The sequence below is a fragment of the Diabrotica virgifera genome, chromosome 5 (genome assembly GCF_917563875.1).
Source record: "Diabrotica virgifera virgifera chromosome 5, PGI_DIABVI_V3a".
NCBI classification, from domain to species: domain Eukaryota; kingdom Metazoa; phylum Arthropoda; class Insecta; order Coleoptera; family Chrysomelidae; genus Diabrotica; species Diabrotica virgifera.
The window spans coordinates 137,827,356-137,853,498 of NC_065447.1; the positions used below are offsets into that span (position 1 = coordinate 137,827,356).

General features: G+C 33.6%; 1 protein-coding gene and 1 long non-coding RNA gene across 2 annotated transcripts in view; one reads left to right on the forward strand and one right to left on the reverse strand.

Annotated features, from left to right (window-relative positions):
* Positions 1–26,143, reverse strand: part of LOC114332430 (egl nine homolog 1) — a 123,875-nt gene that overhangs the window by 69,240 nt on the left and 28,492 nt on the right. The window lies entirely within an intron of this gene.
* LOC126884444 (uncharacterized) lies at positions 2,188–2,523 on the forward strand. Its single transcript, XR_007698040.1, has 2 exons — positions 2,188–2,327; positions 2,428–2,523. It is a non-coding gene; the product is annotated as an uncharacterized LOC126884444 (long non-coding RNA).

The window sequence follows — 26,143 nt, forward strand, 5'->3', positions numbered from 1 at the left end:
GGTGATTTGCAATATATTTTTTTGCTCCAATTTTCTGTTTTTTTTTGCAATTTATGGTTTTTGACATATTAAACAAAAATTAAACTACAAATTTTGTATTACTTTTTTTAAGTTGATTACAGATAAACAAAATAAGTCTATTTATAAAAATATCCCTAGACTTTTGCGTTGTGTGTATTTTTTAATTGGAATATCTGAGGGAAGGCAATACAAAAGACAGACCATCTCGTGGGTATCGAATTTTTTACTGTGTCATGGTTTTTTATTAACAACTAAGCAAAAAAGGGACTTTTTTCATTCATTTCGATACTGCGAAAAACTACGCACTGTAGATGACAACGTTTAACAGACGACTTTCTTGAAAATACTTGCTGTTTAAAATAAGAATTTCTAAATGAAAAAATTGTTGTAAACAAAAAAGTTATTGCAAATTAAACTCGAAAGTAAGCATTTTTTCAATTGTTTATAATTATTAAAATAAACAATAAAAATATTTAAAGCACATTCCACAATGTGAGTTTTTTTGTACTTCCAAATGTGAAAAAGATGGGCCCCATCTGTCGAATAGTTTTTAAACAATTCAATTTGTCAAAAATGAATAACCATTTTCAATTAAATTGGTCTATCCCATTTTAGAGAAAAAAGGTAATTTTCAAATGGCTTTTACAGGTGCTTTTTCAAAGCTTAGGAAGGTATTTTTGGTCTCATTCTCTTCGTAAGATTTCAAATTTTCATGATTTTAAAAAAGTACATTAATTTTTAATTGTTTACTTACAAATAATTGAAGCTGAATGTAGTACCATTGTCGCCTTATAAGATTATCTGCGCCGTTTTAAGTTTCATAAAAAACAAAATACACCATCTGCAGTTTATGAAAAGTTTATTAAAAAACACATAAAGCATAATTAAAACACAAAGAAACAATAAAAATTCCGAAAAAGCGCCCATTTTACGTTTTTCGAGGCCATTTTTCAATTGGATGGACATCGAATTAAACAAAACAAAAAATATGAGATGAAAACTCAGTTTAGTGTTTTCAAATTGCGTAATTCCATTTTGAATATATATTTCATAAGTCAGTTAAAAAACTCCATAATCAAATTTGATATACCGTTGCGTTTCGGGATACATAACCTTAACGAACATCTAAATTTGAACGTTCCAAATACATTGATTAGTTCTTACCCACAAGTTGAATTTTGTTTTAATCAAAAGAATATGATGCAATACAGTAAAAAGTTTCCCAAAGTTTACCACGGAAACCTGCTTATTTATACCTAACAAATATTCCACAAATAAAAAGAAAGTTTATTTGAAACCAATTTATTCTTTAAAAATGAAAATAATCGGTTTCGTTTTGATTCAAATAGAGCCTCTTGCCAACCTCTGACACCGTGTTTCGGGGTCTACCCTTTTAGGCCAGGGTAATAAGACAAAAATATACCCTGTTCGTGACACTTCAGCAGCCAGGGTACTGAAGCGTTTTTTCGACGGGTAATACCAATAGGAACAAATTATAACTATTTCCTGCGTAGGATCTGGCGGCCATTTTTATTTATAAACAATTAACTGTCAAAAAATGGCATTTTCCCCTTTTTTTCAAATCAACGGAAAACGGTGAAACTTATGATTTTTTAGTACAAATATCTTCGAGATTATGGAAAAAGCTTTAAAATGATGTATTACAAAGTTTGATATATTCATTTATTGTTAATATAATTGCGAAAAAAGGTCGGAATTAAAAAAATATTTTCTCAATAACTGTTGTAAAAATTAGTGTACAGCTTTGAAATTTTTGTCAAATGAGGGTTCTTTGGTGTTTAAGATGTGATAAAAATTTCAAAGCGATTCATTCAATTGTTTAAATTTTATTCAAATTGTTTATCCCAGAGAGCATTTTTTTTGCAAAAATATAAGTCAGAAAAAATTACCTTAGAACCATTTCACAGGTGTCAAATGAAAGAGCACGAGCTACATTTTCAACATGGTTTAAAAAAGTGAACAAAAAATGCATTTATTACTAATAAATAATTTGTAATGATACATCGATACGCCGAACGCGCATCGACACTTGGAACCGAGCGATTCTCTCAAATCGCGCAGCTGCCCCCACTAAGTTCCACCTCTCTGCACCAACACCGGCAGATGGATATTTAAGAGCACCGCAAGCGACGATCCGCCGACAGTCCTGAACGACCCTTCTGGGCTCCATAACCAGTCAAGCGAAGTGAGCGAGGCAGGCCGACCTGAGTTACGACGTGCACCGTATTGACGTGATTCGCAAACTCAGGCAGGCCAACTCGAGACGCAAGGTGTACCGAAGTGAGGTAATTTGCGACTCATAATTCAACGGAGGCAAGCGTAGTGAGCGAGTCCCCGATAAATATATATTTGAATATCGCTGTTAATTTTGTTCTTCTGTTACAGACGCCCATCCGGAGGAGGACTTCGCTGGGACAAAATAGAAAATTGAATTATTATTTTGTACATAATTTAGAATTAATAGATTTGCTTTGTTTTCAACCTGTGTTTTACTGAGTCTGTCGTCCTAAAAGAACTACCCGTTACAAATTTGGCGCCCAAGTAAAAGTTAGAATATACGCAAGTAAACGTCGTTACTCGACGCCCGGATAATACCAAAAATGCCGACAGATAAAGACTCAGTATCAGGTGCCACGACGGGTACGTCATGGATAAATCGTCTTTCCAAAGAGGAATTACAGCGCGACGCCGAAAGGTGCGGATTGGATTCCAAAGGAACCGTCGACGAGTTAAGGTTAAGACTCAGAACCTTTTATAAGGATCGCGGTGAAGCGACAGGAACAATCCCAAAAATCAATACTTCCAAGGAAGCCGAACCAGACACACTGACCCAAGAAATTTCATGAATCAGAAACCAATTACAAGTCTTAACAATGACAAAACAAATGAGGCAATCAGATTTGCTAAATCAAGTACGGAGGTGGAACACACACTTCGACAAGAAACATTCGGATGCAGTAGACTTCATAGAGAGGATAGACGAATTAAGCCTAGCCTACGAGGTCGATAAGCAAGCTCTGCTAAAAGCATTACCAGAATTGTTAGGAGACCACGCATTGTTATGGTACCGAAACAACAACAGAAATTGGGATTCATAGACGGACTTCATCAAAGATTTTAAGAAAGCTTTCTATCCCAGAGAATATTTACTACAGCTAGAAGAGCAGATCAGAAACAGGAAGCAAAGGAAAAACGAACCAGCGGATAGATACATCACGGATATTCAAACATTAATCAGACGAGAGGGATCTTTTTCAAGAAACCAAGAACTCGACAGGATATATAAAAATATGCTGCCAGAATATAAGCTTTATGCTCGCCGCCGGGATTTCGAAAACTTATCAGGATTGCAAGAATTGGCCCAAGAATACGAAACTTTGGAAGACGAAAGGACCCGATAAAATCAGAATTTTCACGGAAATTGGAGACGTGCAGACCCTACACAATACGATGCCAAAAGGACATGCTTCCGATGCAAGATGCCAGGTCACTTCCTTAGGAATTGTAAAAACCCATGGAAAAAGTTTTGTTCGCGATGCGGCAAAGAAGGGGTCTACAGCAGTGACTGCTGTTCCAGACGTCAGGGAAACGAATAACAGACTGGAGAAACAAGGAGTCGTCCCAGTCTGAGGAGCAAGATTCGACTCCGTTCGTTCTAGCCGTTACACAACAAACAAGCAACGACATGCGACTGTTCGCAGTTACAAAACAAACAAGCAACGACATGCGACTAACTCGTACATATTTTGCATTGACTTTAGAAACGTCAACGAACTATCAGAAAAGGACACGTATCCGTTATATCAGAAATTTTGGATAGACTTAAGGAAGAAGCAAGCCGCCCAGTGACAGCATTTAGCGTACCCGGAAAAGGTCATTTTCAATTCAGAACTACCCCGTTCGGACTGTACTGCGCCGGAGCAACTTTCCAACGACTGCTAGACAAAGTTATACCGCCCGATGTAGAATTCGCGTTCGCATACCTGGATGATATCGTGGTAATATCGAAGACATTCCAAGAGCATTTATATCACCTACAAGAGGTCTTCCGAAGACTAAAAGAAGCCAGATTACAACTTAACTTCGAAAAATGTACATTCTGCCAGCCAGAACTCAAATATTTAGTTGAAACAGACTGTATGACTTGCACACACTTCTAAATAGGTCAAACCGGCAAACAGGTGTATGTTCTCAAAGAAATTGAAAGTGTGTTAAAACATTTTAATAATCAGCTAAGTACTTTCAACACATAACGTGCCATCATCAGAGCTTCCTAAAAGGACATTTAAGATAAGAGATTTTTTATAAACAAAAGATTGAAAAAACTTACGTCCTCTTATAAATCCTTCATAGAAGAGCAATTGTTAAAATTCACATGATAAATTATGGATACTGGGCAAAAGCCACAGATATCGGGTATAAAACCCTTAAAATTAAAAGTTTATCACATCTAAATTCTTTTTTAGTTTAAAATTACAACATGGCTGCGTCAAACCATTGTGAGTTCACGTGAACAGCTGAGCGCTGTCATTCATTAAAATGATAAAGAAGGAACCACTAATTTATGCGCCCTCTATATTGGTATGTAAATAATAATTAAAAATTAATTAAATTGAAAATGGCTAAAAGGCCATGTGTTGGTTAAATAAATTCTAAGTGAAGATACTAAATTTTTAAAGTTTAATTCTCAAAATTACAATTATTAATATTGAAGTGAAATGTTAACGTGTATGTAAGTTATAAAAATTCTTTTAAAAAACAAACGTTTGAACTTGACAAATGAGACTTCTCCTTGGTTTGTTTTCATCTAACTTCTTCCACACTTGGTCAAACCATAACGGTTTGTTTTTTAAAAGAATGTTTATAACTTACATACACGTTAACATTTCACTTCAATATTAATAATTGTAATTTTGAAAATTTAACTTTAAAAATTTAGTATCTTCACTTAGAATTCATTTAACTAACACATGGCTTTTTAACCATTTTCAATTTAATTAATTTTTAATTATTATTTACATACCAATATAGAGGGCGCATAAATTAGTGGTTCCTTCTTTATCATTTTAATGAATGACAGCGCTCAGCTGTTCACGTGAACTCACAATGGTTTGATGCAGCCATGTTGTAATTTTAAACTAAAAAAGAATTTAGATGTGATAAACTTTTAATTTTAAGTGTTTTATACCCGATATCTGTGGCTTTTGCCCAGTACCCATGATTTATCATGTGAATTTTAACAATAATTGCTCTTCTATGAAAGATTTATAAGAGGACGTAAGTTTTTTCGATCTTTTGTTTATAAAAAATCTCTTATCTTAAATGTCCTTTTAGGAAGCTCTGATGATGGCACGTTATGTGTTGAAAGTACTTAGCTGATTATTAAAATTTTTTTTACACACTTTCTATTTCTTTGAGAACATACACCTGTTTGCCGGTTTGACCTCAAATATTTAGGACACGTTGTGGGAGCAGAAGGAATAAAAACGGACCCGGAGAAGACCAGCGCTATAACCGAACTTGCAGCACCTAGAAATGTACGTCAGCTCCGTCTCTTTTTAGGAATAACCTCATGGTATCGGCGACTCATAGAGAACTATTCGACAATAGCAGGACCACTAAACATGCTTCTAAAGAAGAAGATAAGATGGAAATGGACGGATAAGCAGGAAAACGCGTTTAAGGAACTCAAAGCAAAACTTACGACGGCTCCAGTATTAGCGTGTCCCGATTTCTCAAAAACGTTCTACCTACAGACAGATGCGTCAAACTGCGGACTTGGAGTTGCGCTAACACAAAAATACGACGGCCAAGATAAGGTAATCGCATACGCTAGTCGAACCCTCACACCAGCCGAGACAAAATATTCCACAACGGAAAAAGAATGTCTATCCATAGTGTACGGGATAAAGCAAATGAAGCCATACATAGAAGGGTACAACTTCAAGGTTATTTCGGATCACAAATCTCTCAAATGGCTGAAGAATCTCAAAAACCCGTCAGGTCGATTAGTCAGATTTAGTTTAGAACTGCAGCAGTACGACTTCGAGGTCATATATAGAAAGGGAGTTCTGAACAAGGTAGCAGATGCTTTATCACGGCAACCACAAGAAACCCTTAACGAAGAACCAGAGCTGGAGTTGTTAGCATCGGAACTAGAATCATGCGATTGTACGATAATTTATATAGGAATGTGCTCCAAAACCCAGGCAATTTCCCGGATTTACAGATATCAAACTAGAAACTATATACACATCTTAGCCCAGTAAATGAACGGGAAATTCGGCGATACCATGTAATTTTCAGGGGCAACTCCGAATTGCATGAAAATTTGGATTTAGGTTCTACTTACTCTCCACTTAGTTGAAATTGTGCCGTTGGTTGCTTTTACTTGGGGGGTGACAGTCACCCCTTCTCGGGGGTGAAAACACATACGTTCAAGATAAGACCGGAAATGGATAAATTGACTGCTTTTAAGCAACTTTTGTTCTATAGAGTGTCAATACTTTTCGAGTTATTTGCCATTGAAAATGTTGATTTTTCTACAAAAAAAAACTACGTTTTCAGACGGTTTTTCGCAAATAACTCAAAAAGTAAATATTTTATCGAAAAAATATCCATACCAAAAGTGTAGCTCATAAAAAACCCAAAAAAATGGTGTATCAGTAAAGCCTATCAATCAAATAAAAACAAAGTTGTAGCTCATGAAAAATACGTTCTTATTCGTCTAATTCCAAATCGAATACCGAAAAATTAAGCACTTTCCGGGAAAAACCCATTTAAACTTTTTTAAAGTGTTTATAAAAAGCTTTCTTTTAATTGTTAACAAAAGTTTTAGCATTAAAAATAAGCGAGTTACGCTCAAAATAATGTTGGCCCTCTTTTTTTTGCAAAAAATCATGAAAATCTCGCCGTGTTTAGCTCCCCAAATGAAATTAATCGCTACCGCTTTACAAACAATTTACTTACCTATCCATTTCTTATATGATCTGGCAGTCTCACCGGTTTAAAGTGTTTGTTTTCGAAAGGGTTATAATTGAGAAAGCTTGAATGGGTCACTAATCTCGAGTGTATGCAAATTTTGAACAGCCATATCTTAACCAAGTTTTGTCTTACGGAGAAACAAAATAAAACTAGCATATTTATAATAGCAAAACCTACATTTTTTATTGTTTAAGATTTTTCTTATCACTAATACTTTTTAAGTTATTTTGAAAAAATGAAATTTTTCAAAAATTTTTTTAAATTTTTTTTACTATAAAACCAAATGTTTTCAAAAATAAGCACTTCAAACCAATCAAACTTACAGATCATATAAACAATACACATACAGTTAAAATATATGGTAAAGCCAAACGATTAATTTCATTTAGGGTGCTAAATAGAGAGAGGTTCTCACGAGTTTTTTTAACAAAAAAAGGGACCAACTTTTTTTTTCAGTGTAACTCATTTATTTTTGATGCTGTAAACTTTTGTAAAAAACAAATAATAAGCTTTTTTCGATACTTTAAAAATGTTAATAAGGTTTTCCCGAAAAACGCTTTTTCTTCGGTGATTTCGTGTTGAATTATTCGATTTGGAATTAGACAAATAAGTTGTTCTGAAGCTATTTCCTTGTGGCATTTTTATGATTAATTATTTATATGGGAAATAAGCCACAATTAAAATGAAAAAAATAATTTTTTTTAATAAAAAAGCAACTCATAAATATTGGCAATATCATTTTAAAGTCTTCTACTTTAAAATGTATAATATATGTCTGAATTGCCAATATAAATGAGTGAGATTAAATAAATTATTAGAAGAATTTTTTTGCTTAGCAACAACACTTTAGTTTATTTTAGTAATATTTTGTATTTTGACAACGGCACCCGATTTGGGCGTCGAAACGTTAATAAAATTATTTTTTTCATTTTAATTGTGGCTTATTTCCCATATAAATAATTAATCATAGACAAATAAGAACGTATTTTTCATGAGCTACAAATTTGCTTCTACTCAATTTGTAGACTTTACTGGTACACCATTTTTTCGTTTTTTTTTATAGGCTACACTTTTACTAAAAATATTTTTTTCGATAAAATATTTACTTTTTAAGTTATTTGGGAAAAACGGTCTGAAAACGTAGTTTTTTTGTCGAAAAATCAACATTTTAAATCGCGAATAACTCGAAAAGTATTGACTAACTTAAAAAAACTTTATAGAACAAAAGGTGCTTAAAATAAGTCAATTTATCTATTTCCGGACACGCGTTTTTCACCCCCCGAGAAGGGGTAAATGTCACCCCCCAAGTAAAAGCAACCAACGGCACAAATTCAACTTTGAAGTGGAGGGTAAGTAGAACCTAAATCCAAATTTTCATGCAATTCGGAGTTGCCCCTGGAAATTACACTCCAAAACGGTAATTTATTGGGCTATCTGGAGCAGCCGCAATTTAGCCGACCCAGAATTTAACATCCCATGGAAATTATGCGTACCAAGCTATAAAAGGAAAGAGATTTTGAAAGAAAATCACGACTCAACCACAGCAGGCCATTTAGGAATTGCAAAAACAATTTGCCGGATAGCGCAGAAGTACTATTGGTCAGAAGATGTTCAAAGACTACGTTATCTGGCAGAAGATGTTCAAACAGATTGCAGACTACGTTAGAACCTGTACGAAGTGTCCGTTCTAGAAAAGCCTTGGCATACTGAATTGATTTAGTGGGACCATTCCCAAGATCTACAAAGGGAAACGCTTTCCTGATAGTCGTGCAAGACCGGTTTACCAAATGGGTCGTCGCCCAACCAATAAAAGCAGCGTCTACGAACTCCCTCATCGACTTTCTACGATCAAAAGTAATTATGCAATTCGGAATCCCAAAGAAAATCATCTCGGACAACGACGCGCAGTTCACAAGTAGCAGCTTTAGGGCATTCATGAAGTCCTACAACATAAATCACATTCTGACACCACCATACTCGCCCCAATGCAATCCAGTAGAACGAACAAACAAGGTACTGAAAACAATGATAGCTACTTACGTGCAGGATAACCATAAAGACTGGGACAAATTCATACCAGAATTCTGCTATGCCATAAATTCGTCAAAACATGATTCGACAGGATTTTCACCAGCGCTTCTCAATTTTGGAAGAGAATTAGATACAACAGATGTGACAAACGACCAGGGTATACAGGGGTACGCAGAAAACTTAAGCAAGTTAGAAGCGTTAAAGGAGTTGGCAAAAGTACACATGGAACACGCTTTCGAGGACCAAAAGAAACATTACGATTTAAGACGAAGAGACTGGCGGCGACATCCAGGAGATCGGGTCATGAAAAAGGAACACTATCTATCATCGGCTAGCGCAGCGTTCACCAGCAAGCTAGCGCCAAAGCACTCGGGACCATACAAAGTAACATCCGTGATATCGCCAGTAATCGTAAAACTGAAATTTGCCGACAGCAGTAGCCGTAAGCAGATGACGGCGCATGTAAAAGATTTAAAGCCGTGGGTGGGGGAAGACGTCTCGACAGAAATCCCATCCCCACCAAAGGAAATCAGTATATAAGCAGCAATATTAGCATTCAGAATTTAGTTCGTCCACATCAACCATGGAAGATATTCTAGAAATTCCTGAACAGATGACCCCCCTAGGAAGGCCAGAGAGACCCGGTCTGCCCGTGACACCAGGGAAAGACGCGGAACGAATGTTAAAGAGGTTCCACGAACTATTCGGAGCGCCGCCATCCTCGCCAAGGAAGCAGAGTGTCCTCGAATCCCCGGCGGCCCCAGATACGTCAACGGGGCCCGAAGCCCAAGCCGCATCCACTCCAGGAGAGCCTCAACCCGCAGAATACTCTGAACTATTGGAAGTCGTCCCAAAGCAGCTAATCGAAGGAGGGACCAAAAGGTACAGAATTTCGTGCAATAACGGAAGAAAAATTATAATAAAGATACCACGAGGGATAGATGGAATCGAACGACTATAGACGCCAAAAAAAAAGGTATGTTACTTCTTTTTTTTTTCAACGAGAAGGGGGAAAGAAATACCCGTGTAATGATACATCGATACGCCGAGCGCGCATCGACACTTGGAACCGAGCGATTCTCTCAAATCGCGCAGATGCCCCACTAAGTTCCATCTCTCCGAACCAACACCGGCAGAGGGATATTTAAGAGCACCGCAAGCGACGATCCGACAGTCCTGAACGACCGTTCTGGGCTCCATAACCAGTCAAGCGAAGTGAGCGAGGCAGGCCGACCTGAGTCGCGACGTGCACCGTATTGATGTGATTCGCAAACTCAGGCAGGCCAACTCGAGACGCAAGGTGTACCGAAGTGAGGTAATTTGCGACTCGTAATTCAACGGAGGCAAGCGTAGTGAGCGAGTCCCCGATAAATATATATTTGAATATCGCTGTTAATTTTGTTCTTCTATTACATACGCCCATCCGGAGGAGGACTTCGCTGGGACAAAACAGAAAATTGAATTATTATTTTGTACATAATTTAGAATTAATAGATTTGCTTTGTTTTCAACCTGTGTTTTACTGAGTCTGTCGTCCTAAAAGAACTACCCGTTACAAATTATGCAAAAGTATCGTCAATTTTTCTTTATAAACTTTTTGAATAACTTTTTCCAAAAAAATTAACTTTTTTACCCTGTTTTAAGTGCACAACTACCAAGTAATGGTATCTATATCATTATTGATAAAAAATTGTAATAAATATGTATAATTTCTTATATAACAAAATAAAAAGTTTAAAAGGAAAGATTTACGATACTTTTGCATAATTATTTATTACTAATAAATGCATTTTTTATTCACTTTTTACTTTATCGTACTACATACGTAGTATGAGTATAATAGATAAAGTTATAGGATCGTGCAAAAAAAAAATTTCAGATTTCACTTTTTTCCGACGTTTTGAGTCCCCCTGAGTCTAAGAAGCAAATAAAAAAAACATGTCGGAAGTATGTACGTACGTACGTACGTATGTCGCCACCACCCAGCAAAAACTACTGGACCGGTTTCGATGAAATTCGGTATGAGTAAGTTTAAGAGAATTTTGTCGAGAAACTAAACTTTTGAAAAAAACCTCTCAAAGGGGGGCCGAAATAGGGGGTTATTTGGGGCCCATTGTTGCAAATTTTGACCGAAATGAATGAAATTTAACTTAAAGTTAGCTCATCGATAGGTAAATAGAAATACGGAATTTGACATTTCCAAATCCAAAATGGCGGCCAGCATGGCCGACCGCCCACCCGATACATTTCCTTACCAATCTTAAAATTTGTTTAAGATAAATTTAATTTGAAAAAACATTTATATAGCCTAAAGATGGGGCTATAACAAGAATATTATAGTTTTTCAGAAAAAGTTATGGGTTGCCTATATTTAAGGGGTCAAAATTTGACATAACTTTGAACTAGATTTTCTCAAAAATGGCTCCAAGGAATTTGTTTATTTTTTTTATATATTTTTTATATCCTATCGGTAAATTGAATAACATTAGTCAGGTTTCCTAACTCCTCATAGAAGGGAAGTTATGAATTTTTTATAAAAAAATATTCGAGTCCCCGTAACTTCCTCTGTAATAGAAAGTAAAATTTGAAATTTGGCAGACATATATAGTACTTAATTATCTATTAGCACAATAAATTTTACCTACAATATGGCTTCCGGTTGAACCGGAAATGAAAAAAAATCTAAATTTTTTAGATACGCCCTGTATATTTTTACATATTTTGAAAGAATGTAAAATTACCTTTCCAATGACATAAAAGCCGTTGCTGTAACTCAAAAACTCGAAAAGTTACAGAAAATAGAAATTTTGCTAGAAATGTGTGTCCCCTCTCACGCGATCATAGCAGAGCATTATATAGGGCAGTCAATGAGGGTATTTGGCTCCGAATTCCATCCTACTACATCGATGTACTTGATATTGTCACAGTAAGTAGGGAATAGCTCAAGAAACAAAATCTACCCTATATACTACGGTGGTTTTATCTTGGGGCAATTCCCACCCTTTCACGGGGGTGGAAAATTTGTTGGTCAAAATAAGCATGGAAGTGGCTAGAGAACCTATTTTTAAGCAAAAACTGATCTATACTTTTTTTTTGAGAACTCAATACTTTTTGAGTTATGCGTAGTTTAAAATTGGCCATTTTCATTTAAAAATGACACGTTTTCGGACGGTTTTTTGTGAATACCTTAAAAACTATGCATCAAACTAAAAACACTATATAAAATTTTTTTTAGATTATAAATAACAAAGAGATTCGTTCCTTCGTAAATTTTCTATTTATAATACAAACAGAGATATGGTAGGCAAAAAGAGTTTGTTTTTTGGTCCATGCTCAAAGTGCTCATGCTTTTGTAGTGTTTGAAAAGGCCTTTAAAACGAGCACCGTTAAATGTCGGTTACATTTAAACTAAGCGAGATATGGTGCAAAAAAATATATGACTAATGTACTTTAAGGAAAAATGAGAAGTACATACATTTAACCCCTCATCCACCAGAATTTAAATGCATTGTTTTTCTTTTGCAATACCTCTTAATATAGTGTTATTTCTACTTTCAAAAAGTTGGACGGGTGAAAAAAATAAGATTAAATTATAGAGCGCATTTTTAAATTTTCTTAAAATTCTTCTTTTTGCTCCATGCAATTCGAAAATAAAAATGTTCTATCCCCGAGAAGTGGTGGGAACCGCCCCCATGATAAAAGCGCCATAGTATATAGTATAGTATATAGGATAGACTTTGAATTAGGAGATTGGGCTTTGGGCTACTCAAAAAATTTCATTAAAATCGATGCAGTAAAATGCAAATATTGTAAACTATTAATTTCTCAGAAAAATGAACTAATTTGAAATGAAAGTATGACTAATATTCTATTGATTTATGCAATAATCTATAGTGTGTCCCCGAACATTTTCTCAAATGCAGGAATTAATGATGCGTAGAACCATAAAATATTTTCAAGTATACAAGGTGTTTCTAAAATATTAAAATAACGAGTAGGTAACTTTGTTATTTTTATAGAATGCCAGTATCTAGTACGATAACGATAATAGATCGGTACGATAAAGTTCTCGGGCGGCCCTTCCGTCCAGCGTTTTTTAAACCAAGTTGAAAATGTAGCTCATGCTCTTCCATTTGACACCTGTGGAATGGTTCTAACGTCATTTTCTTCTGACTTATGTTATTGCAAAAAAATGCTCTCTGGGATAAACAATTTGAATAAAATTTAAACAATTGAATGAATCGCTTTGAAATTTTTATCACATATTAAGCACCAAAGAACCCTTATTTGACAAAAATTTCAAAGCTGTACACTAATTTTTACAACAGTTATTGCGAAAATAATTTTTTTGCAATTCCGACCTTTTTTCGCAATTATATTAACAATAAATGAGTATATCAAACTTTGTAATACGTCATTTTAAAGCTTTTTTCATAATCTCGAAGATATTTGTACTAAAAAAACCATAAGTTTCCCTGTTTTCCATTGATTTGAAAAAAAAAAGTGAAAAATGCCATTTTTTGACACTTAATTGTTTATAAATAAAAATGGCCGCCAGATCCTACGCAGGAAATAGTTACAATTTGCTCTTATAAGTATTACCTGTGAAAAAACGCTTCAGTACCCTGGCTGTTCAAGTGTCACGGAAAAAACCTTATTACCCTGGACTATTTATCAAAGAGGCTTCGCAAGAAGACTGACTTTAATCAAAACGCACCGAGAAGATAGTATAAATATTCAAATATTTACACAGGAGTATGGTTAGACTGACGTCTAACGGGGAACGATGAAATTAGTGAAATGAATGTCGACAACGAATCAAATATTCTAACAATGCATCGCAGATTACCCATATGAAACGCTATCATTTTGTACTCTAATAAATACAGAGTATGGTATAAAACAAAAATGAAAATAATCGGTTTCGTTTTGATTCAAATCTAGTCTCTTGCCATCCTCTGACTCCGTGTTTCGGGGTCTACCCTTTATCAAAGAGCCTTCGCAAGAAGACTGACTTAAATCAAAACGCACCAAGGAGATGATATAAATATTCAAATATTTACACCGGAGTATGGTCAGACTGTTAAACTGACCTCAGACGGGGAACGATGAAATGAGTCAAATGCATGTCGACAACGAATCAATTAATCTGCTAACCCAGGTTTAAGTACCAAACGGGCAACGCTAGGAAAATATTCTAACAATGCATCGCAGATTACCCATATGAAACGCTATCATTTTGTACTCTAATAAATACAGAGTATGGTATAAAACAAAAATAAAAATAATCGGTTTCACCCCGAAACACGGTGTCAGAGGATGACAAGACACTCGATTTGAATCAAAACGAAACCGATTATTTTCATTTTTGTATTATACCATACTCTGTATTTATTAGAGTAATTAGAGTACAAAATGTTTCATGTGGGTAATCTGAGATGCATTGTCGGAATATTTTCCTAGCGTCGCCCGTTCGGTACTTTAGTACCGAGGTTAACAGATTACTTGATTCGTTGTCGACATTCATTTCACTCAATTTATTCTTTCGTTTAAACAGATTCCCGTGGTAAACTTTGGATAAGAAATAAACAATGTCTTTAGAACGTTAAAGTTCAGACGCCAAGTCTATATATTTCAAAACGCAACGGTATATCATTTTTTATGGATATTTTAAACTGACTTCTGTAAGATAAAACACCTTTTTCGACATATTTAATTTGCATTTTTCACTTAAAGTGGACATTTTAGGAAAAAATTACAACAATAACTTGTGTCTAACTAAAATAATCCAAATGATCAAAAAACAGTTATTTCGAAAAGAGCAATTTTTTATAATTGACCTTTTTTGACAAAAACCCGCCTAAAATTGCGCTGCGAACTAAAAGAAATATCTCCGTCTCTATGGGTCATGCAAAATTATTTTTTTAAGATGTGTTTTTTTATAGGTTTTTAGAGGGTTTATTTCGTTTTTTGTAAAGCTTAAAATGACGCAGATAATCTAATTATGTATAAGGCGAAAAATGGTACTTCGTTCAGCATCAATTATTATTTGTAAGTAAGCAATTAAAAATGTACTTTTTTTAAAATCATGAACATTTGAGATCTTACGAAGAGAATGAGACCAACAACATCCTTCTAAGTTTTTAAAAAGCACCTGTACGGCAATTTAAAAATTATTTTTCCTCTATAATGGGATAAACAAATAGAATTGTTTAAAACTACTCAACCGATCTGGCCCATCTTTTGCCCATTTAGTAACTACACAATTATCGCATAAAATTTACTGTAAGACGACAGTAGATGGTTTTCGGCAACGCTACAATAATAATATAATCTACATATTATATTAGCAGATATGCGTGACCGTCCTATCGCAAAAATAAAAAGACTACTGGTATTTTGGCACATATCACCCTATAAGTAAGAATCTTGAGATGCTACAGATTTAGCAGTTCATTATATTATGGAGTAGAGGATTGGCTAAGTAGTCCAGGGCCCATCTGTTTTGAGATGGACGTTGAGAGGTGACTCAAATTTTTTTGCAGAAATTGCTTGAAAATAACTCAAATAATAATATTTGAGTTATCCTCCCTCTCAAAAAGGTCCGGAACATTGTTTAAATAATTAAAATGTCAAAAAATGAAGGAAAAATTCGCTTTTTTTCTTGGTTTTTTGATTATAACTTTAAAAATATTCATTTCCCAGAAAAGACATAAAAGTTGCGTAATTAAATTTACTACAATATAGAATTGGTTAAAAATTTGAAAAATAGTCACCCTTGTTGCAAAAGAGCAATAATTGCGAAAAAACCATAAAAAAACAAGTATTCGCATTTTACGTTTTTCAACCATTTATGCTACACATATGACCTTCATATTTCACCCAGAAAAACTTTATGATACAGTAAAACAATACTGTAAATTTCATTAAGATCGGTTCAATAGCTTTTGCAAAATAAATTTTGCAATCCAGCTTTCGCAAAAACAATTCATTTTTTCAAAATGTTACAGAACTGAAAATAAAGCAGATAGCAAGTTGAAATTTTTTTTGCGTATAGAAGTGTACTGTACCTTTCATTTGCAATTTGCAAAATTAAAATCGATTAACTACCACGGCGTCAGGAATTTTTTTAAATAAACATTAATTATTGGTGCTACGCGCAGGACAGCGGTGTTCGATTCACATGAAGTTGATTTCCACCAAAATTTCTTCCAATCTTCATCTAATATATTATTTTATTACTCTATATTTTGTTGTATTTTAATATTTTAATTCCACAAAAATCAAACTAACTTTATTATTGTTTGTGAAATAGTGTTTAAACAATTGTATGTGTACAGTACATTTCTATAAGCAAAAAAATTTCAACTTGCTATCTGCTTTATTTTCAGTCCTGTAACAGTTTGAAAAAATGAATTTTTTTTACGAAAGCTGGATTTCAAAATTTATTTTGCAAAATCTGTTAAACCGATCTTAATGAAATTTACAGTATTGTTTAGCTGTATCATATAGTTTTTCTTGGTGAAATTTGAAGCTCCTAAGTTTAGCATAAATGATTGAAAAACGTAAAATGCGAATACTTGTTTTTGTATAGTTTTTTCCCAATTATTGCTATTTTGCAACAAGGGTGACTATTTTTTAAATTTTCATTTAACTCTATATTGTAGGAAATTTAATTACACAACTTTTATGTTAATTCAACTTTTCTCGGAAATGAATACTCTTAAAGTTATAATCAAAAAACCAAGAAAAAAATCAAATTTTTCCTTCATTTTTTGACATTTTGATTATTTAAACAATGTTCCGGACCTTTTTGAGAGGGAGGATAACTCAAATATTATTATTTGAATTATTTTCAAGCAATTTCTGCAAAAAAATTTGAGTCACCTCTCAACGTCCAAATGTACTAATATTTTTACAGATGCGCCCTGGTCTAAAGCAAAACATATCTACTGTACTGTATACTAAAGATAACATGGGTCGAGAGTCGAGAAAATGAAAATATTAAGGGGATACACCTACACCGGACAGGATCACTTTATGGAAGGACAATAATACATCAAAATCATAAAATAATGAAGGGCAAAATATAAGACATCAGGAATTCGTCGCTTAGAAGAATGCCCTGAATATGAAATTTAAAAGAATGGTTTGTCTGGACGACAAAATTGATATCAGCGGCCTAAATCAATTCAATACACTCTAAAAATTTTCTAATAGGAGCGACACTGTAGTTGCATTTATGTAACCATTTAAAAATTTCTATTTTTAAATTTAATAAAACGACAGTCTAAGAAACGCCAGAAATAATCACAAATATTCCAGTAAATGAACATGAAATACGGCGGTACCGTGTAATTTTCAGTTACCTCCGCTTGAAAGTTGGAATTGTGCCTTGTTGGTTGTTTTTACTTGGGTGCTGAAAGTCCCCCTTCTCGGGGGTGAAAAAACATACGGGTAAAATAAATCCGGAAATGGACAAATTTACTAATTCTAAGAACCTTATGTTCTGTATAGTTTTTTAACTAAGTTAATACTTTTCTAGTTATTTGCGAGTGAAAATCTTTATTTTTCAACAAAAAAAAACACGTTTTCAGGTGGTTTTCGTAAATACCTCAAAAAATAAGTATTTTATAGAATATACCTATAATACCCAGCATTAACGCCATACCCCACCGGCACCTTTAGAATCTTTCAACTGTACCTACGTTCTTATTCCTGAAATTCCAAATCGAATATTTCAACGTGAAATAGAAAAAAAATAAAGCACTTTTCGGGGAAAACTCATTAAAACTTTTTTAAAGTGTTAAAAACTTTGTTTTTATTTTTTTATATAAATGTTTCTAGAATCCAAACTAAGCAAGTTGCGCTTAAAATAAAGTTGGACCTTTTTCGGTACAAAAAATCATTATCGCTTTACAGTTTATTTTACTTACCTACGTACTTTTTATGATATGTAAGTTTCACCGGTTTCTGAAAGGGTTGTAGTTAAAATGGCTTGAACGAGTCACTAATTACGAGTGTATAATATATAAACTTTGAACAGTCATATCCTAACCAAAATTTTTGTCTTACACAAAAACAAAATAAAACCAAAATATTTGTAAAACCAATACTCCGGTCAACTTACACATCCGAAGTTACAAAAATTACCATCAAGCTGAAAATTGGCAGAATTGTTCAAAATACCATCATAAATGAAATTTAAAAGGTCCTCATAAATCCGACCCGAGCTAAAAAAATTACGCGTCAAAAGTCACCAAATATAGTTTTTAGCGATTTTCAGCGAAACGGTAAGTTTTATCATAAAATTAGTTCTAACAAAAAATGTAGATTAGATCATTATTCCTAAAAAATTGTTTATATTTTTGTTCCTAAGAGCCACCGTTTTTGAGATACAACGATTAAAAAAGTTGTAATCGTCAAAATATGTGCACACGTTTCCACACCACGTTTGAGGTAGTGTACTTACCGCGTTTTTTAACGTAGTTTCCCCAGTAGGCCTATTCCTCGGATATGTTATGATTCTGTTTAATTTGAAGCTATTGAATAATTGATATTGGCAAGGGTTAAGAATGATAAAAGTTATAAAAAGCGGTATAAATTAAAAAAGGGAAATTTATCCAGCTGGTTCATAATTTTCTAATACTTCTGCTTCCTCTTCTCATTGTTCTTCTTCTTCTTCATCTTCAGCTTCTAGTTCTTCTTCTTCTTCTTGTTCATCCTGGATGCAAGTAAATTGCCCCAATAATGACACATCGCATGGCTCCTCGATAGAATCAAATGAATCCTCAATTGTTGGTGATTCAACATTGGAGCACGACCGGTTTTGACAATTAGAGTGCATACTACCGAAAAAAACAGTTTAACTTTTTTGCAATCACATTTAGCGCTACATCCCTTTTTACAGTTGCAAAAAATTGTGTTTAGGAGTTTTTCCGGCGCAGGCGGGAGTAAAGTTTGAATTGGTTCTAATAACTGTCGACTAATTTACATCGCCAGTCTTTTGGATCTAGCTGATAACCAAGCCACACTTGAACTTGGTAATATACCCGAAAAAGATGTTGATGAGCAGCCGCTGAGGTTGGAGGAAGACAAGATAATTGCACTTGTTTTTTATTTCGAGTATTTTTAAAGAAACATGCATATCGAAACTTATCTAAGCACGTAGTTTTTTTAGGCGCTCCATACATAGAGAGAAGAAAGCTAATTCCGTTGGAAATAACTTCTTGTGGCGTTGCATTAGTTTTTTTTAAACTTCAGCACATTCAAGTAATATAGGTTTAACACGTATTTTCACTCCGGAATAGTACTCAAGACTAATTAATACCTCGAGGGTGTCATCTACCTGAAGGATTTCGCCACCCAGGTAGATAAAGGTGTAAGTTGCATAATAGTAAACAAACTAAATTTGCATAAAGTTTATTGTATATTGAAATGTTTATTAGTACTTAGCAATAAACATTTTGCCTAGAAAGTTGGGTTTCATTATTATGTTCAAACCCTTCTGCGAAAAGAATATGTAGGGTGATTAGATTAGCCGACGACGGTACCGATAGAACGTGTTTATTCCAACAAAACCCATCTGTACAAATTGAATAAGACGCATAATTAAGAAGAATTATTATAAGTTAATACTTTGTCATATCAATTTACTATTTTTGTTGGGAGTAAGCCGTAAAATTAAAATAATAATTCTTATTATTTTCGCGTTACATTCACTTTGTAAAGATTTTTTTGTTGGCACTGTAATATAATACAGCTTATACATTGCATCCCTTGGTAGACTGCAAGCTGTATAGTAGAAACATTATCATATTTATAATATCTTATATTATTATGTGTAATATACGTTAAGTTGACGATAGAATATTATGCTTACTTGTATTACAGCTTTAGGGATGTTTATACGTGGTGTACTAATACATCTTATGACGATTAGAACTCTTTCAACTCTTTGAATCGTTGTATCTCAAAAACGGTGGCTCTTACGAAAAAAAGTATTTAGATATTTTTTAGAGATAATTATCTAGTCTACATTTTTTGTCAGAACTAATTTTATGATAAAACTTACCGTTTCGCTAAAAACCATTTTTTTAGCTCGGGTCGGATTTATGAGGACTTTTTAGATTTCATTTATGATGGTATTTTGAACAATCCTGCCAATTTTCAGCTTGATGGTAATTATTGTAACCTCACTCCTATTTTTTAGTCTAACTAACCGGTCTACAAAGCTACATTTTTTTACTCTTGAGATTTTTCGTATCACTAATACTTCTTTTTGCTAAAGTTATTTTGAGAAAAGGGTGTGTTTTCCAAAATTAAAATTGTTTTTTACTATAAAACCAAATTTTTTCATAAATAAGCACTTCGAACCGGTTAAATTTACAGATCATAATATAAACGATACATATATAAAGTACAAAATGGTACAGCGGTAAAACACTTTAAAAAAGTTTTAATGAGTCTTCTCCGAAAGGTGCTTCATTTTTTGGATATTTCACGTTGAAATGTTCAATTTGGAATTTGACGAATAAGAACGTATTTTTCATGAGCTACAACTTTGCTTTTACTGGGTCTATAGACTTCATGAATATATAGTAGATCCCAAACCCTTTTTTTGTGAGTCATTAATATTGACGTCATATAGGATTTTAAGAATGTCGCAAATCATTACATGACATTTTAGTTAAATCTGACAGTTGTCAGAAAATTATATTTATACTTATATAAACATCAAATTTTATACAAATATTGCCAGAATAATAATATCAAATAGTTTAATGTAAAATTAAATAAATATAATATCAAATTTTACTATCCAATGCCGGAATATACCAATGACATAAAATATTTATATTTACGTTGTTGAAAAATTTCTAACCTAGAAATTACAATTGTCATTTTACCATATGATCGATTATTTTTGTGTCAAATTATCTTTACTCGCCTCATTGATGGTTATCTATTTAGAGTATTGTAATCGCAAACCAATTATACATCTACGTATAAATATAAATTCGTTTTAATATGCAAGTACCCTTCAAGGAATACATAATTTTCTAAGTTCAATGTATAATAATCACAGAGGTGCGTTTTTTTCTGTCACTTCCAACTGTAAATGCGTTAGGTTAGAGATAATTCGATAATCTGTGACTCACTGAAAAAAGGCATTGGGACGGGCTATACCATTTTTTTTCCTTTTTTATAAGCCACATTTTTGCTAAGGATATTTTTTTCGATAAAATACTTATTTTTCGAGTTATTAGAGAAAAACCGCTTAAAACATGTTTTTTTTTGTTGAAAAATAAATACTTTCACTCCAAATAACTCGAAAAGTACCTACTGACTTAGTTAAAAAAAACTCTACAGAACAAAAGATGCTTAGAATTAGTTAATGCATTTCCGGATTGTTAACGTATGTTTTTCACCCCCGTGACTTTCACTCCCCAAATAAAAGAAATCGACGGCACAAGCCCAACTTTGAAGTAAGCAGAACCTAAATCCAAATTTTTAGATAAAATTTTTCGCGTCGTGATGCTAAAATTATACTCCAAAACGCACATTTACTGAGCTAAAATAAATTGTGTATAATTTGAAAATGACAATAATTACTATTATGCAGACATACTTGATATTGTATCGTAAAAAGTAAAAATAGGCGTTTCATATTGACCTAGCAATTTCAAATATGAATTTTATGACAACTAGATTATGTTATTTTTGGAAAGTTTATAAGCAGTTTGCATCAAAATCGGTATAAAGTTATAATTAGACTTAGGCAAATATTCAAATTGCATGTTTTGCATATTGTGCATAAAAAATTCAACAATGTCAAATTTTGCACATTTTTACAAAAGTATGCATAATAGTTATTTACGAAACAGTTCGTGAAGTATGCTTTTTTCGAATGCACGCGATGTTTAGAGCACGAGCGACAGCGGATCGAGTGCTATACATCGCGTAAGTTAGAAGTACTTCACACACAGTTTCATACAATATTTTATCTACGATAAACGATAAACAATTTTATCTACGATAAAAAACTACACGGACTCCTAAAACGGCTTGTGCGTCGCTGTTTACTGTGTCTTCCCAGCGCTTTCTTGGCTTTCCAACCGGTCTCTTTCCCTGCATTCTAGCATTCAGTGCTCTTTTTGGTAGCCTATCCTCTCCCATTCTTATCACATGTCCGGCCCATTGCAATCTTTGTATTCTAATGAAGTCTGAACTTTTCCTTTGGGGCTACCTAAAGTCCAAAGTCTACATGAACAGTCCGGGTACGATTGAGACATTGGAGGCCAATATTACTCGAGTAATTGGTCAAATACCAATTGAAATGCTCGAACGCGTCATCGAAAATTGGAACTTCAGAATGGACCATTTTATCCGCAGTTTAGATTAATCAGAGCTGCTGTCAATAAAGTCACGATAGTGAATATGGTAGCCAACATGATATCCAACGATCGACAAAAGTCATGGAACTAGAAGAAGAAGAATCCGCAGTTACGGTCAACATTTGAAAGAAACTTTCAGATCTTTAAGAAATAATTGTAAGGAATGGTTCTTTTGTATGATAATGAAGATTTTCAAATAAAATTCATTTTTTCCATTGTTTTTTCTTTTTGAAAAAAGTACCTCTAAATGAATCACCTTTTACAATGCCAGAAAATATTAGAAATTATGTTAATAATTACAAACCCAATTTAACCGAATGACAATTTATTTAATTTGCCACTTATTTTAATTTGTTTAATTCTTTTTGTAAAAATATGATTTTCAGCAATTTTATCATGTATTACTTACCTGAATGTCGTATACATGTGTAAAAACAAAAAAATATGTTCTCGGATGTTGTAATATGAATGTACAGTTGCCAAATATTTTAACATAACAATCTTTCTTTCGCACTAATTGCATCTCTAATTTTATGGAATCTATAAGTATACTGGACAAAAATAGGCGTTTTTCGACACAATTTCCAGATTTATTGAGAGTGTTTTTGTTTATGGAAATTACGGAGTATTCCGATAAATAGAAACCTAACGCAAGTTAACGAAATTCTTAATGGATTATTTCATTCGTAGAGATTCTGACCAATAGAAAGCTACAGAAATAAAAATTACAGCGATTATTTCATTCATAGGAGATTCTGACCAATAGAAAGCTACAGAAATAAAAATTATAGCCATAATTTTTGATTATTTCATTCATAGGAGATTCTGACCAATAGAAAGCTACAGAAATCTGAATTAAATCGATAATTTTTGATAATTTCCCGTCGTCAAGTATATTACGTCAGATGCCCTTCGTTGCTACGAAAAAATACATTCAGTGACATTAATGACAATAATTAATGTTTTAAAAATTATAAAAGTGATGACTTTCAACCGTCAAATTAATATTTATAACAACTGTGTGTTTAATTGTACTAATTTGTACTTACATAAATAAATTACAAATAAAATTTTGGTGTTGAACAGTTTTATTCATGAAATAATCGCAACAAATTGCACTCGATCTCTAAAATTAATATATAATGTTTGCCCTCATGACACTTTGACATAATTTCACTCGCCTTCGGCTCGTGAAGTTAAAACTGTCAAAGTGTCACTCGGGAAAAATTCAATAATTTTAAAGCTCTTGTGCAATTACCACTGATTATTTCATTCATAGGAGATTCTGACCAATAGAAAGCTACAGAAATCTAAATTAAACTGATACCTTTTTTGATAATTGCCCGTCGTCAAGCATATTACGTCAGATGCCCTTCGTTGCTACGAAAAAATACATTCAGTGACATTAATGACAAATGTTTTAAAGATTATAAAAGTGATGACTTTCAACCGTCAAATACATATTTATAACAACTGTGTGTTTAATTGTACTAATTTGTACTTACATAAATAAATTACAATAAAATTTTGGTTTTGAACAGTTTTATTCATGAAATAATCGCAACAAATTGCACTCGATCTCTAAAATTAATATAGAATTTTAGAGCTCTTGTGCAATTACTACTGATAATTTCCAGTCGTCAAGTATATTACGTCAGATGCCCTTCGTTGCTACGAAAAAATACATTCAGTGACATTAATGACAATTAATGTTTTGTGCAATTACTACTGATAATTTCCAGTCGTCAAGTATATTACGTCAGATGCCCTTCGTTGCTACGAAAAAATACATTCAGTGACATTAATGACAATTAATGTTTTAAAAATTATGAAAGTGATGACTTTCAACCGTCAAATTAATATTTATAACAACTGTTTGTTTAATTGTACTAATTTGTACTTACATAAATAAATTACAATAAAATTTTGGTTTTGAACAGTTTTATTCATGAAATAATCGCAACAAATTGCACTCGATCTCTAAAATTAATATAGAATTTTTGCCCTCGTGACACTTAAGACATAATTTCACTCGCTTTCGGCTCGTGAAATTAAAACTGTCAAAGTGCCACTCGGGAAAAATTCAATAATTTTAGAGCTCTTGTGCAATTACTACTGATAATATCCCGTCGTCAAGCATTACGTCACATGCCCTTCCTTACTACGCAAAAATGAACATTCAGTGACATTAATGGATGTAATGGCAACTCTTGGACCTCTCCGGGTTGCCTATTACCCCAAATACTGGCATTGTGTTTATTCACGTCCCCATTAAGCCAAAAACAGGCCTTATCGGAGAACAGTTTTTTTTTTTTTTTCGAAAACAGTGGATCTTCTGCAAGCTTAACAAGATCACATCGGCTGAAAGGGTGACGATTCGGAAGGTCGATTCAAACCTTGCACTAATTGAATTTTGTATGATTTTAAACCAAGATCTTTACGCAAAATACGCCAAGTTGTTGTATACAAGCCAAGCTGTTGGAAACAAATCGATTCTTCATTATTTTCGCGTTCACTATCCGCTACCGCCGCTATATTCTCTTCAGTACGTGCTGAATGTGGTCTATTTGGTTGCGTGTTAACCATTAATGAAAACTGGGTTTCAAATTTACTGATGGTGTAGCGAATTCTGCATTCGGTAGACAAATTATGTGGACCATAAGTTGCTCTAAGCCAGCGGTTCTCAACCTTTTAGCACTGGCGCCCCCTTTGAACACTGAAGATAGCTTACGCCTCCCCTCCAGTCAATAATTGGTTAGTTCAAGTTAGAACAGTGAAATTGTGAAACTGACGATGCTAACTATACGTTAGCAAAAGCTGGGATGCAAAATAAAAATCCAGATATATTTAAATAGGAAAGTTTATCTGATGTCTCATTAAACTTAACATTGTTTATTTATTTGAGAAAAAGAATAATCAAAAAATCAAATACGCATATAAAGTTGAAAGTCTTATATGAGTGTTTTTGCACTTTCAATGAGAGGGTTGGCATTGTCTGTTCTTGACAAGTTTTTCGATATTCGGTTGAAACTGTGTCAGAGCACACCTCAAGTCACTTTCAACGTCCAGCCTTGAACGGTATTTGGATTTTATATACGGCAATGCAGAAAAACCAGATACGCAAAGATATGTGGATGAAAACTGGACTAATAACTTCACAGATACTAAAGTCACTTCTGGGTAAACAGGAAAGTAGGTTAACCAAAATTCTTCCAAGTCCATGTTTGCAAAATCTGCTTTTGCTTGTGAATCACATTGTAGGTCGATTGCCTGCTCTTGAAGGTTAACTGGAAGAATGTCAACTTCGATATGAAAAGGATCTCTTGTCAACTAAAATTCCCAGTTTTCCGAGCTAACATCTGGAAAGTACTTTCGAATTTGATTTTTCAGTTCTTCCAAATGCCGTGATATGACGTCTTTCAAATCCGAAACTAGATGTAGTGGAAGGGTTTGAATATCATCGAGGAGGTCGTTCAGTTTAGGAAAAGAGGAAAAGTTTGGCTTGGAACTGTGAAGGCGGCGTTGCCAAAGCGGTATTTTTTCTATAAACCCCTTAATTGCATCACAAGTGTTTAAGAGGTTTTTACGGCCATGAAGCTTCAGATTCAGGACATAGTGTCTCAAAAAAGTCAGACAAATAAGCCAAGTAAAAGATATTTTTATCATCTGTAAATCTTCTGTGAAGATCT